Raw genomic sequence first — 21,773 nt, forward strand, 5'->3', positions numbered from 1 at the left:
CCCATCCACTGCCAACAGCAGCATATTCTCAACCCACAGCTCCTGCTTCTACCTCCTATCCAAGCCTGCCTGTCCAGATAGACCCAATGTTTCAGCTTGTTCAACCTGAACTTATATCTGCATACTTTGACTCAATGTTATTCCTCCCTGGTTCAATTCTTTCCTACCTACGTTCCTGGCACTTCACATGTTCTTGATCTTTTCAATGATTTCAAGTTCTCTTGGCCCCGGGCATCTTATTTTCACTATGGATGTCCAATCCCTATATATCTCTATCCCTCATCAGGATGTCCTCAAATATCTCTGTTTCTTTCTGGACAGCAGACACAACCAGTTCCCCTCCACCACCACTCACTTCCTCCTGGCAGAACTTGTATTACTCTCAATCATTTCTCCTCGGCTCCTCCCACTTCCGTCATACAAAAAGTATAGGCATGGGCACTTGCATTGATTCCAGCTATGCCCGGCTTGTTGTCGACTATGTGGAACAGTCTATGTTCCAAGTCTACACTGGTATAACTCCCCAACTTTTTCTACTCTACATCGACGACTTCATTAGTGCTGCTTCCTGCACCCATACAAAGCTCACCAACTTCTCAACTTTGCTTCCAACTTCCACCCTGCGCTAAAAGCAGTGGTCCATCTCATTACACTTTTCTCCAAATCTGATCCATTTCCGACAGCTTTCTACTCCTTCTCAATCTCCTTGACTCTGTCTTTGGAGACAGCTTAACTACTGCTATAGTTTAATAAACCCACAGCTACCTGATCTATACTTCTTCTCAGCCTGTTACTTGTGAAAATGCTATTCTCTTCTCTCAATTCCTCCGAGTCCGCCGCATCTGCTCTCAGGATAAAGCTTTTCATTCCAGAACTAAGGAGCTATCCTCCTTCTTCAAAGAAAGGTGCTTCCATTCCTCCACCATCAATGCTGACCTCACCTGCATCTCTTCCATTTTGCGCAAGCCTGCCCTCAATCCATCTTCCCACCATCCCACCAGGGATGAGATACCTCTTGTCCTCATCTATTATCCCACCAGCCTCCGCGTTCAGCACATAATTCTCTGCAATTTCCACCATCACCAATGGGATCCTACCACCAAACACATCCTTCCCTCCCCACCACCCGCTGCACTTTCTGCTTTCCGTAGTGATAGCTCCCTACATGACTCCCTTTTCCATTCATCCCTCTCCATTGATCCCACTCCTGGTACATATCCTTGCATGCAGAACAAGTGGTAGAAGTGGTACACCTGCCCCCTACATCACCTTAGCCTTTTACCTCATTTACCAATTGTCTTCCCACCCCTCCAGTTCTCCAGGTTTCATTTTTCACCTACTACCATGTATTGGCAACAGGAGAGTTTAAAAAGTGAGCAGATTAACGGAATGGGCGGCGGAGTAGTGGGAGACAGAGTAGGAAGGCTTTGGCTCGAGAGGATTCGGTAAGCAGAGGCTGAGGATGAGCTTGCTACCAGTGAGGTAAGGCCAGGTAAGCTCCTTTAATAATTCTAATTAACTTAGGAGTAGGTAATGGAGGCAGCAGTTAGGGCAGTCGGGTGCTCCGTTTGCAGTATGTGGGAAGTCAGAGCAAGCACAATTGTCCCTGATGACTACACCTGTAAAAGGTGCATCCAGCTGCAGCTCCTGACAAACTGAGTTAGGGACCTGGAGCTGGAGCTGGATGAACTTCGGATCATTTGTGAGGCAGAGGCAGAAACAAACAGGACTTACAGAGAGATAGTCACCCCTAAAAGTCAGGAGACAGGTAGCCTGGTGACTGTCAGGAGAGGGAAGGGGAACAGACAGAATGAGCAGAGCACACCTGCGGACGTCACCATAAGTATACTGTTTTGGATACTGTTGGTGGGGATGACCTACCAGGGACAAGTTGCAGTGGTTGCATCTCTGGCACCGAGACTGGACTCTCAGCTCAGAAGGGAAGGAGGGAAAAGAGGAGAGCAGTAGTGATGAGGGATTTGAGAGTTAGAGGGACAGGTAAGAGGTTCTGTGGAAGTGATCGAGAATCCCTGATGGTCTGTTGCCTCCCTGGTACCAGGGTCCGCGATATCTCGGATCAAGTTCTCAGTATTCTCCAGAGGGAGGGTGAGCAGCCAGATGTCGTGGTCCATGCAGGGACCAATGACGTGGATAGGAAGAAGGAGGAGGTCCTGCAAAGAGAATTTAGGGAGTTAGGTGCAAAGTTGAAGGACAGGACCTCCAGAGTTACAAACACAGGATTGCTGACCATGCCACACGCTAGTGAGGCTAGAAATAGGAAGATAATTCAACTAAATATGTGGCTAAGCAATTGGTGCAGGAGGGAGGACTTCATGTTTCTGGACAACTGGGCCTTGTTCCAAGGAAGGTGGAACCTGTTCCGATTGGAAGGGTTGCACCTGAACTGGAGGGGGACTAACATCCTTGCAGGAAGGTTTGCTAGTGCTGCTCAGAGGGGCTTAAACTAGATTTGCAGTGGGAGGGGAACCAGAGTGTAAGAGCAGATAGTGAGGTGGAGGAGGATAAAGGCCATGTGAGAATTGCAAGTATAGTGCATGGAGTAAAGCCAGATCTAAGAAATAAAGAGGCTTTGAAGAAAGAGAAACAGAATAAAGGGTGTAAAGGTAGTAAGGTAGAAAGGCTAAAGTGCATGTACTTCAATGCAAGAAGCATCAGGAACAATGGTGATGAACAGAGAGCTTGGATACATACATGGAATTATGATGTAGTGGCCATTATGGAGACCTGGCTGGCACCAGGGCAGGAATGGATATTCAATATTCCTAGATTTCAGTGCTTTAAAAGGGATGGAGAGGAGGGAAAAAGGGAAGAGGGGTGGCATTACTGGTCAGGGATACTATTACAGCTACAGAAAGGGTGGGTAATGTAGCAGGATCCTCTTTTGAGTCAGTATGGGTGGAAGTCAGGAACAGGAAGGGAGCAGTTACTCTATTGGGAGTATTCTATAGGCCCCCTGGTAGCAGCAGAGATATCGTTGTGCAGATTGGGAGGCAGATTTTGGAAAGGTGATAAAATAACAGGGTTGTTATCATGGGTGATTTTAACTTCCCTAATATTGATTGGCACCTGATTAGTTCCAGTGGTTTAGATGGGGCAGAGTTTGTTAAGTGTGTCCAGGATGGATTTCTGTCACAGTATGTTGACATGCCGACTAGGGGGAATGCCATACTAGATCTAGTATGAGGTAACAAACTGGGTCAGGTCACAGATCTCTCAGTGGGTGAGCATCTGGGGGACAGTGACCACCGCTCCCAGGCTTTAACATTATCATGGAAAAGATAGAATCAGAGAGGACAGGAAAATTTTTAATTTGGGATGGGCAAATTATGAGGCTATGAGGCTAGAACTTGCAGGTGTGAATTGGGATGATGTTTTTTGCAGGGAAATGTACTATGGACATGCGGTTGATGTTTAGGGATCCCTTACAGGATGTTAGGAATAAAATTGTCCTGGTGAGGAAGATAAGGAATGATAGGGTGAAGGAACCATGGGTGACAAGTGAGGTGGAGAATCTAGTCAGGTGGAAGAAGGCAGCATACGTGACGTTTAGGAAGCAAGCATCAGATGAGTCTATTGAGGAATATAGGGTAGCAAGAAAGGAGCTTAAGAAGGGGCTGAGGAGAGCAAGAAGGGGGCATGAGAAGGCCTTGGCGAGTAGGGTAAAGAAAAACCATTCTCAATTATGTGAAGAACAGAAGGTTGACAGGAGTGAAGATAGGACCGATTAGAGATAAATGTGGGAAGATCTGCCTGGAGGCTGTGGAAGTGAGCGAGATCCTCAATGAATACTTCTCTTCAGTATTCACCAATGAGAGGGAACTTGATGATGGTAAGGACAATATGAGTGAGGTTGATGTTCTGGAGCATGTTGATATTAAGGGAGAGGAGGTGTTGGAGTTGTTAAAATACATTAGGAAGGATAAGTCTCCAGGGCCTGACGGAATATTCCCCAGGCTGCTCCAGGAGGCAAGGGAAGAGATTGCTGAGACTCTGGCTAGGATCTTTATGTCCTCGTTGTCCACGGGAATGGTACCGGAGGATTAGAGGGAGGCGAATGTTGTCCCCTTGTTTAAAAAAAGGTAGTAGGTATAGTCCGGATAATTATAGACCAGTGAGCCTTACATCTATGGTGGGAAAGCTGTTGGAAAAGATTCTTAGAGATAGAATCTATAGGCATTCAGAGAATCATGGTCTGATCAGGGACAGACAGCATGGCTTTGTGAAGGGCAGATCATTTCTATCAAGCCTGTTAAAAGGGTTCTTTGAGGAGGTGACCAGGCATATAGATGAGGGTAGTGCGTGGATGTGATCTACATGGATTTTAGTAAGGCATTTGACAAGGTTCCACACGGTAGGCTTATTCAGAAAGTCAGAAGGCTTGGGTCCAGGGAAATTTGTCCAGGTGGATTCAGATTTGGCTTACCTGCAGAAAGTAGAGGGTCGTGGTGGACGAAGTACATTGGGATTGCAGGGTGGTGACTAGTGGTGTCCCACAAGGATACGTTATGGGACCTCTACTTTTCGTGTTTTCTTATTGATGACCTGGATCTGGGGTAGAAGGGTGGGTTGGCAAGTTTGCAGATGACACAAAGGTTGGTTGGTGTTGTGGATAATATTGAGGATTATCAGAGATTGTAGCGAGATATTGATAGGATGCAGAAGTGGGCTGAGAAGTGGCGGATGAAGTTCAGCTCAGAGAAGTGTAAGGTGGTACACTTTGGAAGGACAGAGTACAAAATAAATGGTGGGATACTTGGTAGTGTGGAGGAGCAGAGGGGTCTGGGGGTACATGTCCACAGATCCCTGAAAATTGCCTCACAGGTAGACAGGGTAGTTAAGAAAGCTTATGGGGTGTTAGCTTTCATAAGTCGAGGGATAGAGTTTAAGAGTCGCAGGGTAATGATGCAGCTCTATAAAACTCTGGTTAGGCCACACTTGGAGTACTGTGTCCAGTTCTGGTTGCCTCACTATAGGAAGGATGTGGAAGCATTGGAAAGGGTACAGAGGAGATTTACCAGGATGCTGCCTGGTTTAGAGAGTATGCATTATGATCAGAGATTAAGGGAGCTAGGGCTTTACTGTCTGGAGAGAAGGAGGATGAGAGGAGACATGATAGAGATACACAAGATATTATGAAGAATAAATAGAGTGGACAGCAAGTTCCTCAGGGCACCAATGCTCAGTACAAGGGGAGATGGCTTTAAAGTAAGGGGTGGAAAGTCCAAGAGGGATATTAGAGGAAGGTTTTTTACTCGGAGAGTAGTTGGTGAGTGAAATGCGCTGCCTGAGTCAGTGGTGGAGGCAGATACACTGGTGAAATTTAAGAGAATTCTAGACAGGTATATGGAGGAATTTAAGGTGGAGCTTTATATGGGAGGTAGGGTTTAAGGGTCGACACAACATTGTGCACTAAAGAGCCTGTAATGTGCTATGTTCTATGCTATTTCTTCCTGCCCTCTCCCCACCTTCTTACTCTGACTTCTCACTTTTTTTTTCTCCAGTTCCGATGAAGGGTCTGAGTGAATGTTGACTGTTCACTCTTCACAAAGGATGCTGCCTATCCTGCTGAGTTCCTGCAGCATTTTGTGTAGTTTGCTTTGATTTCAGAGTATTCTATATTTGTATCAAGCTTCAGGGCCTCTTTGTAGGAGTATTGCATTATCTCATGCAAAGTTCCTCCCAAATGTGCAAATCCACTTCAGATATCATGGTTGCGATACATTAAGCCATAGTATCACTGAGAAATAGCACAATCGTTACCATTTTAACTTCATTAAATGAGGGAGTTACTCATTATTCACCATTTTTTTAGTCTGGAGACAGATTCGAGTTTAACAGGAAACAGGTAGAAATTGATTTACCACAAATGGCTTGTTTATTTTGTGTTTATTTCCCCAAACTACTATCTGTTTAATAAAAAACCAGAAGCTGTGATTAAGTCTTTCTCCCGTTTTCTTCATGTTTTGCTTTCTTTAATGCGGAAAATCTTTATGTATTATGCACATTTTATCAAATTATTTTGTAATATTCAGTGACAAAATGTAGTTTTTGATGAGACAGGGTGGAACTGAGATTTGGGTTTGTTTTCTAGATAGCTGTAGTTCTGGACGTTCTATTGACACAATGAAGGAAAAGGAACATAGCTTGTTTTTCTTTACTGGAGGCAGTGTTTAATTTGTGGGCCACAGACAGCAAACAGCTTCTTGCTTCATCTCCCTACTTCATCCACCTGTCTCCTCTATCACTTTATATTCAGGGTAACATTTACCTACTGAATTCATACACTCTTTATACTGCCAATTGTCTTCTCTATTTTACAAAACCACTATCCTCTACCCTTACCATAATTTCAGCCTTCCACCTTCTGAGTTTCTTACACAATAATTATGCTTTCCTCACCCATGGATGTATTTGGACATTTAATGTCCAATTCCAAAATTTATCCCAAAAGTTGAGTCATGCAATATTTCATTTGCTTTATTGGCATGTACCTTAATTACTTTGGCATGTTTAGTCAATTGATGCACTATCTCCTTTGCCTCCTCAACAACACATGTCATAGAGGATATTGACTTTGACCATATATATATATATACTTTTTTGCTGTTATACATCCTTTGTATTATGTGTTTGTTTAAACTTCTCCTCTGATTTTTTTCTTTACTGGGAAATCAATAAAAAAAGATTGAAATGAAATGAGCGGATATCATTTTCTTTCCAGAGATATAAAGAGTAAAAGAGAGGTGAGAGTGCCTATTGGACTGCTGGAGAATAACACTGGAAAGTTAGTAATGGGGGTCAAGGAAATTGCGGAATAACTGAATAAGTATTTTTCATGTCAACACTGTGGAAGACACTAGCAGTATGCTGGACATTCAAGAGTGTCAGGGGATAGTCATGAGTGCAGTTGCTATTCCTAGGGAGTAGGTGCTTAGGAAACTGAATGTCTGAAGGTAGTCTCTGGACTAGATGGACTACACCCGAGATGTTAGAGTTGATTGTCTACAATGAGGTTTCAGGTTACTTCAAAGCACATGATAAAGTGTGCCAAATCAGGATGGTGTCTTTAAGGAGAAGTCTTGTCTGTCAAATCTATTGGAATTCTTTGAGGAAATAACAAGCAGCATAGACTAAAGAGAGTGAGTGAAGAATGTGGTAGTCGTAAGTGATTCCATAGTGAGGGGAACAAACAGGAGGTTCTGTCAGCCTTATAGAGATACCTGCATGGTCTGCGCCTCCCAGGTGCCAGGGTACCGGATGTCTCAGATCGGGTGCAGAGAATTCTGAAGGGAGAAGGTACCAATGAAATGGGCAGAAAAAGGGATGAGGTCCTAAAGAGAGAATTCAAGGAGTTCGGTAGGAAGTTGAAACGCTGGACCTTGAGGGTAGTAATCTCAGGATTGCTGCTTGTGCCACGTGCTAACGAATGCAAGAATAGCATGATCAGGCATGTTAATGCATTGCTGAGAGACTGGTGTAGGGGGCAGGGTTTTGGGTTGCTGGATCATTGGGGCCTCTTCTGGGGGAGGTATGAATTGTATAAAAAGGACGGGATACACCTGAACTCAAAGGGGTCCAATATCCTAGCAGGTTGAATAGAGCTGTTCGGGAGGGTTTAAACTAATTTGACAGGGGGATGGAAACCGGAGTGAGAGAGCTGAGGAAGGGGAAAACAGAAATAAGTCAAAGATAGCATGCACCTGAGATGATAGAAAGGATAGGCAGGCGATGAGGCATAATCACAGCCAGTGAGATGAGTTACAGGGCAATAGAGATGTGGTGCAGTTAAAACAGCAACAAATGCTGTACTGAAAATATTATATCTGAATGCACACAGCATAAGAAACAAAATGGACGACCTCGAAATTCAGCTACAGCTTGACAAATATGACATTGTGGCCATCTCTGAAACTTGGCTAAAGGATGGCTGCCATTGGGATGCACATCCAAAGATATATGATGTATCAGAAAAATAGCTTAGTAGGCAGAGTGGGTGGTGTAGTTCTGGTTATAAGAATTGATATTAAATCATTAGAGAGGGATCACATAGGATTGGAAGGTGTTGAGACTTCATGGGTTGAGTTAAGAAATGACAGGGGTAAAAAGACCCTAATGGCAGTTGTATCCAGGCCTTCAAACAACAGCCGGGATGTGGATTACAAATTACAGCAGGAGATAGAAAAGGTGTGACAGAAGGGCAATGTCGTGATAATTGTTGGAGATTTTGACATGAAATTGGATTGGGAAAACCAGGCTAGTACTGGACCACAAGAGAAAGTATTTGTAGAATTCCTAAGGAATGGCTTTTTATGACATGTTGTTGTTGAGGCCACTAGGGGATCGGCTGTGTTGGATAGGGTGTTGTGCAATGATCCGGAGGTGATAACAGCTTAAGGTTAAACAACCCTTAGAGAACAGTGATCACAATATGATTGAGTTAACTTTGGAATTTGAGAAGGAGAAACTAAATTCCAATGTGTCGGTGTTTCAGTGGAATAAAAGAAATTACAATGGCATGAGAGGGGAACTGGCCAAGGTTGACACCAGCAGGAAGGACAGCAGAGCAGCAATGGCTGGAGTTTCTGTGAAAAACGTGGGAAGTACAAGGCAGATATATTCCAAATAAGAAGAAATTTGGAATCGAATAAGGACACTATTGTGGCTACCAATTGAAGTCAGAGCCAAAGTAAAAGCAAAAGAGAGGGTAGACAAGGATGGCAAAGCTATTCGGAAGATAGAGAATTAGGAAGCTTTTAAAATCTTGCTGAAGGAAACAAAGAAGATCGTTAGGAAGGAACAGATGAATTATGAAAGAACACTCACGACTAATATCAAAGGAGATTCTAAATGCTTTTTTAAAAAGTATATACAGGGTAAAAGAGAGTTGAGTGTAGATATAGGGCCATTAGAAAATGACGCTGGAGATATTGTAATGAGAGACACAGAGATGGCAGTGGAACTGAATGCGTATTTTGCATCAGTTTTCACATTGGAAGACATCTGCTGTTTACTGGACATTCAAGAGTGTCAGGGAAGTGAAGTTTGTGCAGTGAAAATGACGACTGAGAAGGTGCTCAGGAAGCTTAATGGTCTGAGGGTGGATAAATCTCCTGGACCTGATGGAATGCACCCTCGGGTTCTGAAGGAAGTAACTGGAGAGATTGTGGAGGCAGTAACAATGATTTTTCAAGAATTGATAGATTTGATCATTGTACCAAATGACTGGAAAATTGCAAATGTTACTCTGTTATTTAAGAAGGGTGGGAGGAGCTGAAAGGAAACTATAGAGCTTTCAGCCTGATATTAGTGGTTGGGAAGTTGTTGGAATCAATTGTTAGGGTTGATATTAAGGAGTAACTGGAGGTACTTTACAAGATAGGCCAAAACCAGAATGTTTCCTGAAAGGAAAATCCTGCCTGACTAACCTACTGTAAATATTTGAGGAAATTACAAGCAGGCTAGACAAATGAGATGCAGTGGACGTGGTGTACTTGGATTTTCCGAAGGCCTTTGACAAGGTACCGCAAATGAGGCTGCTTATGGGCATGCACTTTGGTGGAAGAAATAAACGGCCAGACTATTACTTAGATGGGGAGAGAATTCAAAATGCAAAATTACTTGGGAGTCATTGTGCAGGATACCCTTAAGGTTAACCTTTAGGCTGAGTTGGTGTTGAAGAAGGCAAAAGCAATGTTGGCGTTCATTTCTAGACGTATAGAATATAACAACAAGGATATGATGTTGAGGCTCTATAAGGCACTTGTGAGACCACACAGAGTATTATGTGCAGTTCTAGGCTCCTTATTTTAGAAACGGTATACTGACATTGGAGAGGGTTCAGAGAAGATTCACAAGAATGATTACAGGAATGAAAGGGTTACTGTATGAGGAATGTCTGGCAGCTCTTGGGCTGTATTCCCTGAAGTTCAGGAGAATGAGGGGGATCTCACAGAAGCATTCAGAATGCTAAAAGGCCTGAACAGATTACATAAGGCAAAGTTATTTCCCATGGTAGGAGAGTCCAGAACAAGAGGGTGTAACTTCAGGATAAAAGGACGTCAATTTAGAACAGAGATGAGGAGAAATTACTTCATAGAACATAGAAAACTTACAGCACAATACAGGCCCTTTGGCCCACAAAGTTGTGCCGAACTTGTCCCTACCTTAGAAATTACTAGGCTTACCTATAGTCCTGTATTTTATTAAGCTCCATGTACTATCTAAAAGTCTCTTAAAAGACTCCATCGTATCCACCTCCACCACGTTGCTGGCAGCCCATTCCATGCACTCACCACTCTCTGAGTAAAAAAAACCTACCCTTCACATCTCCTCTGTAACTGCTTCTACGCACCTTAAAACTGTGCCCTCTCATGCTATCCATTTCATCTTTAGGAAAAAGACTATGACTATCCACATGATCAATGTCTCTCATCATCTTATACACCTCTATCAGGTCACCTCTCATCCTCCATCACTCCAAGGAGAAAAGGCCGAGTTCACGCAACCTATTCTCATAAGGCATGCTCCCCAATCCAGGCAACATCCTTGTAAATCCTTGTAATCCAGTTCATCCTTGTAATCCTTGTAAATCCTTGTAATCCTTGTAATCCTTGTAAATCCTTGTAATCTGAGTTCACGCAACCTATTCCCATAAGGCATGCTCCCCAATCCAGGCAACATCCTTGTAAATCTTTTGGAAGAGGACAGCGAGGCTTTGAGAGGAAGTGCGGCGGCGGCCATTTTCAAATTGTCCAATTGCTTCTCAGATCGGAGTTCTGAGAGGCGGGACTGCGCAGGCGCGTGAAGGAGGCCCGGGAAGGAGGGAAGATATATAAAGAACGCCGCCTTAAGAAGCGGGCAGCTTCGTTTGTGGGCAGCGGAGTGAGCCGGGCGCAGAGTGTAGGGCTTGGGAGTGAGCTGGGCGCAGAGTGTAGGGCTTGGGAGTGGGCCGGGCGCAGAGTGTAGGGCTTGGGAGTGAGCTGGGAGCAGAGTGTAGGGCTTGGGCTCAGGGGGCTTAGGCAGAAGAGGGCACAGTAGGCATCTTTTAGTTCTTGAATTTTCAGTTATTTGGGAAGTATGAGTGTGAGGGCAGCTTGTTGTTCTCGGTGTCGGATGTGGGAGATCCTGGAGTCTCCGAGCCTCCCGGACGTCCACATCTGCGCCAGGTGCGCTGAACTGCAGCTCCTGAGGGACCAAGTTAGGGAACTGGAGCTGCAGCTCGATGACCTTCACCTGGTCAGGGAGAGTGAGGAGGTGATAGAGAGGAGTTACAGGCAGGTGGTCACTCCGGGACCACGAGAGGCAGATAGGTGGGTTACAGTCAGGAAGGGGAAGAGGCAGGTACTAGAGAGTACCCCAGTGGCTGTACCCCTTGACAATAAGTACTCATGTTTGAGTACTGTTGGGGGGGACAGCCTACCTGGTGGGAGTGACAGTGGCCGAGCCTCCGGCACAGAGGACGGCCCTGTAGCTCAGAAGGGTAGGGTTAGAAGAAAGAGGTCCATAGTAATAGGGGACTCAATAGTCAGGGGCTCAGACAGGCGTTTCTGTGGAGGTGACCGGGAGTCCCGGATGGTAATTTGCCTCCCTGGTGCCAGGGTTCGGGACGTTTCTGATCGCGTCCAAGATATCCTGAAGTGGGAGGGTGAAGAGCCAGAGGTCGTGGTACATGTAGGTACCAATGACATAGGAAGGAAAGGGTAAGAAGTCCTGAAACGAGAGTATAGGGAGTTAGGAAGGCAGTTAAGAAGAAGGACCGCAAAGGTAGTAATCTCGGGATTACTGCCTGTGCCACGCGACAGTGACAGTAGGAATAGAATTAGGTGGAGGATGAATGCGTGGCTGTGGGATTGGAGCAGGGGGCAGGGATTCAAGTTACTGGATCATTGGGACCTCTTCTGGGGCAGGAGGACGGGTTACACTTGAATCGTGGGGGGACCAATATCCTAGCGGGCAGGTTTGCTAGGGCTACAGGGCGGACTTTAAACTAGTAAGATGGGGGGGGCGGGAGAATATTTGAGGAGACTATGGGAGAGGAGGTTAGTTCACCAGTGGAGCAAGTAAATAGACAGTGTGTGAGGGAGGAAAGGCAGATGATGGAGAAGGGATGCGCTCAGCCCGAAGATGTAGGGGAGAAGAAAGAAAAGGATAATAAATTTGAATGCATTGTTAGGGATGGAAAGAGAGGAGGAGATGGAGAGTATCTTAAATGTATCTATTTTAATGCTAGGAGCATTGTAAGAAAGGTGGATGAGCTTAAAGCGTGGATTGATACCTGGAATTATGATGTTGTAGCTATTAGTGAAACATGGTTGCAGGAAGGGTGTGATTGGTAACTAAATATTCCTGGATTTAGTTGCTTCAGGTGTGATCGAGTAGGAGGGGCCGGAGGAGGAGGTGTTGCATTGCTTGTCCGAGAAAATCTTATGGCGGTGCTTTGGAAGGATAGATTAGAGAGCTCCTCTAGGGAGACCATTTGGGTGGAATTGAAGAATGGGAAAGGTGCAGTAACACTGATAGGAGTGTATTATAGGCCACCTAATGGGGCGCGTGAGTTGGAAGAGCAAATGTGTAAGGAGATAGCAGATATTTGTAGTAAACACAAGGTGGTGATTGTGGGAGATTTTAATTTTCCACACGGAGACTGGGAAGCTCATTCTGTAAAAGGGCTGGATGGTTTAGAGTTTGTGAAATGTGTGCAGGATAGTTTTTTGCAACAATACATAGAAGTACCGACTAGAGATGGGGCAGTGTTGGATCTCCTGTTAGGGAATACGATAGGTCAGCTGACAGATGTATGTGTTGGGGAGCACTTCGGGTCCAGTGATCACAATAGCATTAGCTTCAATATAATTATGGAGAAGGACAGGACTGGACCTAGAGTTGAGATTTTTGATTGGAGAAAGGCTAACTTTGAGGGGATGCGAAGGGATTTAGAGAGGGTGGATTGGGTCAAGTTGTTTTATGGGAAGGATGTAATAGAGAAATGGAGGTCATTTAAGGGTGAAATTATGAGGGTACAGAATCTTTATGTTCCTGTTAGGGTGAAAGGAAAGGTTAAATGTTTGAGAGCACCATGGTTTTCAAGGGATATTAGAAATTTGGTTCAGAAAAAGAGGGATGTCTACAATAGATATAGGCAGCATGGAGTAAAGGAATTGCTCGAGGAATATAAAGAATGTAAAAGGAATCTTAAGAAAGAGATTAGAAAAGCTAAAAGAAGATACGAGGTTGGTTTGGCAAATAAGGTGAAAGTAAATCCGAAAGGTTTCTACAGTTATATTAAAAGCAAGAGGATAGTGAGGGATAAAATTGGCCCCTTAGAGAATCAGAGTGGTCAGCTATGTGTGGAACCGAAGGAGATGGGAGAGATTTTGAATGATTTCTTCTCTTCGGTATTCACTAAGGAGAAGGATATTGAATTGTCTAAGGTGTGGGAAACAAGTAAGGAAGTTATGGAACCTATGACAATTAAAGAGGTGGAGGTACTGGCGCTTTTAAGAAATTTAAAAGTGGATAAATCTCCGGGTCCTAACAGGATATTCCCCAGGACCTTGAGGGAAGTTTGTGTAGAAATAGCAGGAGCTCTGACGGAGATCTTTAATATGTCATTAGAAACGGGGATTGTGCCAGAGGATTGGCGTATTGCTCATGTGGTTCCATTGTTTAAAAAGGGTTCTAGAAGGAAGCCTAGCAATTATAGACCTGTCAGTTTGACATCAGTGGTGGGTAAATTAATGGAAAGTATTCTTAGAGGTAGTATTTATAATTATCTGGACAGACGGGATCTGATTAGAAGTAGCCAGCATGGATTTGTGCGTGGAAGGTCATGTTTGACAAACCTTATTGAATTTTTTGAAGAAGTTACGAGGAATGTTGACGAGGGTAAGGCAGTGGATGTAGTCTATATGGACTTCAGCAAAGCCTTTGACAAAGTTTCACATGGAAGGTTAGTTAAGAAGGTTCAGTCGTTAGGTATTAATGCTGGAGTAATAAAATGGATTCAACAGTGGCTAGATGGGAGATGCCAGAGAGTAGTGGTGGATAATTGTTTATCGGGATGGAGGCCGGTGACTAGCGGGGTGCCTCAGGGATCTGTTTTGGGCCCAATGTTGTTTGTAATATACATAAATGATCTGGATGATGGGGTGGTAAATTGGATTAGTAAGTATGCCAATGATACTAAGGTAGGAGGTGTTGTGGATAATGAGGTGGATTTTCAAAGCTTGCAGGGAGATTTATGCCGGTTAGAAGAATGGGCTGAACGTTGGCAGATGGAGTTTAATGCTGAGAAGTGTGAGGTTCTACATTTTGGCAGGAATAATCCAAATAGAACATACAGAGTAAATGGTAGGGCATTGAGGAATGCAGAGGAACAGAGAGATCTAGGAATAACTGTGCATAGTTCCCTGAAAGTGGAGTCTCATGTAGATAGGGTGGTGAAGAGGGCTTTTGGATCGCTGGCCTTTATAAATCAAAGCATTGAGTACAGAAGTTGGGATGTAATGCTAAAGTTGTACAAGGCATTGGTAAGGCCAAATTTGGAATATTGTGTGCAGTTCTGGTCACCGAATTATAGGAAAGATATCAATAAATTAGAGAGAGTGCAGAGACGATTTACTAGGATGTTACCTGGGTTTCAGCAATTAAGTTACAGAGAAAGGTTGAACAAGTTAGGTCTCTATTCATTGGAGCGCAGAAGGTTGAGGGGGGATTTGATCGAGGTATTTAAAATTTTGAGAGGGATAGATAGAGTTGACGTGAACAGGCTGTTTCCATTGAGAGTAGGGGAGATTCAAACTAGAGGACATGATTTGAGAGTTAGGGGGCAGAAGTTTAAGGGAAACACGAGGGGGTATTTCTTTACTCAAAGAGTGATAGCTGTGTGGAATGAGCTTCCTGTAGATGTAGTAGAGGCCAGTTCAGTTGTGTCATTTAAGGTAAAATTGGATAGGTATATGGACAGGAAAGGAGTGGAGGGTTATGGGCTGAGTGTGGGTAGGTGGGACTAGGTGAGATTAAGGGTTCGGCACGGACTGTTTCCGTGCTGTGATTGTTATATGGTTATATGGTAAATCTCCTCTGCACTCTTTCTATGGCTTCCACAGCCCTCCTGTAGTGAGGCAACCAGAAATGAACACAGGTCTCAAAGAGGGGTCTGACCAGGGTCCAATATAACTGCAACATTACCTCTTGGCTCCAAAATTCAATTCCGTGATTCATAAAGGCCAATACACCGTATGCCTTCTAAACCACAGAGTCAAACTGTGCAGCTGCCTTGAGCATCCGATGGACTCGGACCCCAAGATCCCTCTGATCCTCCATACTGCCAAGAGTCTTATCATTAATACTACATTCCACCATAATATTTGACCTTTAAAAATGAACCACTTCACACTTATCTGGGTTGAACGCCATTTGCCACTTCTCAGACCAGTTTTGCTTCCTATGAATGACCTGCTGTAACCTCTGACAGCCTTCCACACTATCCCCAACATCTCCAACCTTGGTGTCATCAGCCAACTTATTTACTCATTTCCCCCCCTTCCTCATCCAGGTCATTTAAAAAATCACAAAGACAAGGGTCCCAGAATAGATCCCTGAGGCACTCCACTGGTGATCAACCTCCATGCAAAATATGACCTGTCTACAAGCACTATTTTCCTTCTGTGGGCCAGTTAGTTCTGGATCCATGAAGCAATGCCTCTTGGATCCCATGCCTCCTTACTTTCTCAATAAACCTTGCATGGGGTACCTTATCAAATGCCTTGCTAAAATTCATATGCACTACAGCTACTGCTCAGCCTTCATTAATGTGTTTAATCACATCCTTAAAAAATTCAATCAGGCACGTGTGGCACATGCTGACTGCTCCTAATCACATTATACCTCTCCAAATGTTCATAAATCCTGTCTCTCAGGATCTTCTCCATCAACTTACCAACCACTGAGGTAAGACTCACTGGTCTATAATTTCCTGGGCGATCTCTACTCCCTTTCTTGAATAAGGGAACAATACCCACAACCCTTCAATCCTCCAGAACCTTTCCCGTCCCCATTGATGATTCAAAGATCATCGCCAGAGTCTTAGCAATCTCCTCCCTCACCTCTCACAGTAGCCTGGGGTACATCTCATCCGGTCCCAGTGACTTATCCAACTTGATGCTTTCCAAAGGATCCAGCACATCCTTTTTCTTAATATCTACATGCTCAAGCTTTTCAGTCTGCTGAACGTCATCACTACAATCACGAAGATCCTTTTCCATAGCGAATACTGAAGTAAAGTATTCATTAGTACCTGTTCTATTTCCTCTGGTTCCAAACACACGTTCCCACTGTCACACTTGATAGGTCCTATACTTTCACGCCTTATCCTCTCGCTCTTCACATATTTGTATAATGCCTTGGGGTTTTCCTTAATCCTGCCCACCAAGGCCTTCTCATGGCCCCTTCTGGCTCTCCTAATTTCCTTCTTAAACTCTTTCCTATTAGCCTTAAAATCTTCTGGGTCTCTAATATTACCTAATTTTCTGAACCTTTTGTGAGCTTTTCTTTTTTGCTTGACTAGATTTATTACAGTGTTTGTACACCACAGTTCCTGTACCCTAACATAACTTCCCTGTCTCATTGGAACACAGAACTCCACACAACTATCCCCTGAATATTTGCCACATTTCTTCCATACATTTCCCTGAGAACATCTGTTCCCAGTTTAAGCTTCCAATTTCCTGCCTAATAGCCTTATAATTCCCTTGACTCCAGTTAAATGCTTTTCTAATTTGTCTGTTCCTATCTCTCTCCAATGCTATTGTAAAGGAGACAGAATTATGATCACTTTCTCCAAAATGCTCTCCCACTGAGAGATCTGACACCTGACCAGGCTCATTTCCCAATACCAAATCAAGTACAGTCTCTCCTCTTGTAGGCTTATCTACATACTGTGTCAAGAAACCTTCCTGAACACACCTAACAAACTCCACCCAATCTAAACCCCTTGCTCTAGGGAGATGCCAATCGATATTTGGGAAATTAAAATCCTCCATCACAACAACTCTGTTATTATTACACCTTTCCAGGATCTGATTCCCTATCTGCTCCTCGATGTCCCTGTTACTATTGGGTGGTCTAAAAGAACACCCAGTAGAGTTATTGACCCCTTCCTGTTCCTAACCTCCACCCACAGAGACTCTGTAGACAATCCCACCATGGCGTCTACCTTTTCTGCAGCCGTGACGATATCTCTGATCAACAGTGCCACGTCCCCACCTCTTTTGCCTCCCTCCCTGTCCTTTATGAAACATCTAAAACCTGGCTCTTGAAGGAACCATTTCTGCCCCTGAGCTGTCTAAGTCTCTGTAATGGCCACCACATCATTTCTCCAAGTACTGATCCATGCCCTAATCTCATCTGCTTTGTTCACAACACTTCTTGTGTTAAAATAGACACATCTCAAACCTCTGGTCTGAACGCGTCCCTGCTCTATCACCTGCCTATCCTCCCTCTCCCACTGTCTACAAGCTTTTTCTATTCATGATCCAACCACCTCTTCCCCCATCTCTTCAGTTCAGTTCTCAGCCCCCAACAATTCTAGTTTAAACTCTCCCCAATAGGCTTAACAAACCTCTGCGCTAGGATATTGGTCCGCCTGGGATTCCAGTGCAAACCGTCCTTTTTGTGCAGGTCGCACCTGCCCCAAAAGAGGTCCTAATGATCCAGAAATCTGAATCCCTGTCTTCTACTCCTATCCCTCTGCCACGCACTTATCCTCCACCTCATCCTATCCCTATTCTCACTGTTGGGTGGCACAGGCACTAATCCCGAGATTACTACCTTTGTGGTCCTGCTTCTCAACTTCCTTCCTAACTCCCTATAGTCTGTTTTCAGGACCTCTTCCCTTTTCTTTCCTATGTCATTGGTATCAATGTGTACCACGACCTCTGGCTTATCTCCCTCCCACCGCAGGATATCATGGTGGTCATTTGAATCGGGAGCAAGTTACAGCTTGTGATTCAGCTGGGAGCTCGGAGAATTCGACCGTGCAGGTAGGATTTAAGCCAACCTGGTCAATACCTGTGGAGGAGGGGGGGGGGGGAACTGCGCAGGCGCGAGTGACGTCAGCGTCGAGCGCGCACTTTAAAAGGCAGGACTTCTTGTCAGAGCAGGCAGCGGAGTCCGTGGAAGCAGAATCCTGGGCTTTGGCTAAGTGGGCTTCGGTAAGCCTGTGTGATTGCTCGCTGAGGGGAAGAAGGTAAGGTCGCTAGGTGCTTTTTAGACTTATTCTATTAATCCAGTTCAGGTATGGGGGAGACAGTCAGAGCAGTGGTGTGCTCCGTATGCAGTATGTGGGAGGTCAGGGTCAATACAGTTGTCCCTGATGACCACACCTGCAATAGGTGCGTCCAGCTGCAGCTCCTATCAGACCGAGTTAGGGAGTTGGAGCGGGAGCTGGATGAACTACGGATCATTCGGGAGGCAGAGGCAGAGATAGATAGGAGTTATCAGGAGGTAGTCACACCAAAAAACCAAGAAGTAGGCAGATGGGTGACGGTCCAGAGAGGCAGGGGGAGCAGGCAGAGAGAGCAGAGCACCCCTGCGGCCATTCCCATTAACAATAAGTATACCGTACTGGATACTGTTGATGGGGATGACCTACCAGGAATGAGTTGTAGTGGTCCTGCCTCTGGCACAGAGGTTGAACCCTCAACTAGAAAGAGGAGGAGGGAAGAGAAGAGAGCGATAGTTTTAGGGGATTCTATAGTTAGGGGGGCAGATAGGAGATTTTGTGGGGCAGATCGGGAGTCTCGGATGATATGTTGCCTCCCTGGTGCCAGGGTCCGGGACATCTCAGATCGGGTGCAGGCTATTCTTGAGAATGAGGGCATGAACCCAGATGTAGTGGTCCATGTAGGGACCAACGATGTAGGTAAGGTGAGTGAGGGGGTCCTGCTTAGAGAGTTCAGGGAGTTAGGAGTGAAGCTGAAAGGCAGGACCTTCAGGGTGACAATCTCGGGATTGCTACCTGTGCCATGTGCGAGTGAGGCGAAGAATAGAATGATTATGCACATTAATACGAGGCTGAGAGCATGGTGCAGGAAGGAAGGGTTCAGGTTTTTGGATAATTGGTCTTTGTTCCAGGGACATTGGGATCTGTTTCGAAGGGACGGTCTACATCTGAACCGGAGGGGTACTAACATTCTTGCAGGAGTGTTTGCCGGTGCTGCTCGGAGGGGGGGGGGGGTTAAACTAGATTTGCAGGGGGCAGGGATCCAGATCCAGAGGGTTGGTCAGAAGGTGCATGGGGTTAAATGTGTAGAAGGTTTGGGTGATCTTGAGAAGGTCATCAAAATTCAGGGTGCAATTAGCCCGATGGAAGTTCAAGGAGCTGGGTTAGGTGCAGTAGACAGTGTTTTAAGCAAAGAGAGGAGGAATGGGCTAAGAATTCTATACTTGAATGCGCGTAGTGTCAGAAATAAGACAGATGAGCTTGAAGCTCAGATGAAAATGGGGAACTACGATATTGTTGGGATAACGGAGACATGGCTGCAAGGGGATCAGCCTGGGAATTGAGTGTACCAGGGTATACGTGCTATCGTAGAGACAGAAATATGGGAAGAGTGGGTGGGGTGGCCCAGTTGGTGAGGAATGAGATTCAGTCCTTAGCAAGAGGTGACTTGGGAACAGGGGAAGTAGAGTCTGTGTGGATTGAGCTGAGGAACAGTAAGGGTAAAAAGACCCTAATGGGTGTTGTGTACAGGCCCCCAAACAGTAGCGTGGATATTGGGTACAAGTTGATTAGGGAGTTATAGCATGTGCTAAAGGTAATGTAGTCGTTATGGGAGATTTCAACATGCAGGTGAACTGGGAGAATCAGGTAGGTGCTGGACCCCAGGATAGGGAGTTTGTGGAGTGTCTAAGGGATGTATTTTTGGAACAGCTTGTGCTTGAGCCAACCAGGAACGAGGCTATTTTGGACTTGGTGATGTGTAATGAACAGGAATTGATAAGTGATCTTGAAGTAAAGGAGCCATTAGGAAGTAGTGATCATAACATGATAAATTTTTATCTGCAATTTGAGAGGGATAAGGGCAGATCAGAGGTGTCAGTGTTGCAATTAAATAAAGGAGACTACGGAGCCATGAGGGAAGAGCTGGCCAAAGTTAAATGGGCAGATGCCCTGGCAGGAAAGACAGTGGATCAGCAGTGGCAGATATTCTTGGGCATAATACAAAAGATGCAAAAGCAGTTCATTCCAATGAGAAGGAAGGATTCAAAGAGGGGGAAGGGGCCACAGTGGTTGACAAAGGAAGTCAGAGATTGTATAGCATTAAAGAAAAAGAAGTATAACAGGGCGAAGATGAGTGGGAATACAGATGATTGGGAAAGTTTTAAGGAACAGCAGATCTTAACTAAAAAAGCAATACGGAGAGAAAAAATCAGGTATGAGCTCAGTCTAGCCAGGAATATAAAAGGGGATAGCAAAAGCTTTTTTAGCTATGTGAAGAGAAAGAAGATAGTTAAGAACAATGTTGGCCCCTTGAAGAATGAATTGGGAGAAATTGTTATGAGAAACAGGGAAATGGCAACAGAATTTAATGCTTACTTTAGATCTGTCTTCACCAGGGAGGACATAAGCAATCTCCCAGATGTATGGATGGGCCAGGGTCATAAAATATCAGAGGAATTGAGACAGATTGACATTAGGAAAGAAACTGTGATGAGTAGACTGGTAGGACTGAAGGCTAATAAATCCCCGGGTCCAGATGGTCTGCATCCGAGGGTTCTAAAAGAGGTGGCTCAGGAAATTGCGGATGCATTGGTAATCATTTTTCAATGTTCCCTAGATTCAGGATCAGTTCCTGAAGATTGGAGAGTGGCTAATGTTATCCCACTTTTCAAGAAGGGAGGGAAGGAGAAAACGGAGAACTATCGCCCTGTTAGCCTAACGTCAGTCGTGGGGAAGATGCTTGAGTCCATTATTAAGGACGAAATAGTGGCACATCTTGATGGCAGAAATAGGATTAGGCCGAGCCAGCATGGATTTACCAAGGGCAAATCATGCTTGACTAATCTGTTGGAGTTTTTTGAGGGTGTAACAAGGATGTTAGATGACGGTAAGCCAGTGGATGTTATGTACCTAGATTTTCAGAAGGAATTCGATAAGGTGCCACATAGGAGATTGGTTAGTAAAATCAGAGCTCATGGCATTGAGGGCAGGGTTTCAACATGGATAGAAAACTGGTTGGCTGATAGAAAGCAAAGGGTAGCAGTGAATGGGTGTTTCTCGGACTGGCTGGAGGTGACTCGTGGGGTACCACAGGGCTCTGTATTGGGACCACAGCTCTTTACGATTTATGTCAATGATTTAGATGAGGGCATTGAAAACTATATCAGCAAGTTTGCTGACGATACTAAACTGGGTGGCAGTGTGACATGCGAAGAGGGCGTTAGGAGAATACAGGGAAACTTGGATAGACTGAGTGAGTGGGCAGATACTTGGCAGATGTCATTCAATGTGAATAAATGTGAAGTTATCCACTTTGGAAGCAGGAACAAGAGGGCAGAGTATTGTCTGAACGGTGTAGAGTTAGGTAAGGGAGAAATGCAAAGAGACCTAGGAGTCCTAGTTCATCAGTCAATGAAGGTGAATGAGCAAGTGCAACAGGCAGTGAAGAGGGCAAATGGAATGTTGGCCTTTGTTACAAGGGGAATTGAATACAAGAGCAAGGATGTCCTTTTGCTTTTGTACAGGGCCC

This window comes from Hypanus sabinus, chromosome 17 (assembly GCF_030144855.1).
Source record: "Hypanus sabinus isolate sHypSab1 chromosome 17, sHypSab1.hap1, whole genome shotgun sequence".
NCBI lineage: Eukaryota > Metazoa > Chordata > Chondrichthyes > Myliobatiformes > Dasyatidae > Hypanus > Hypanus sabinus.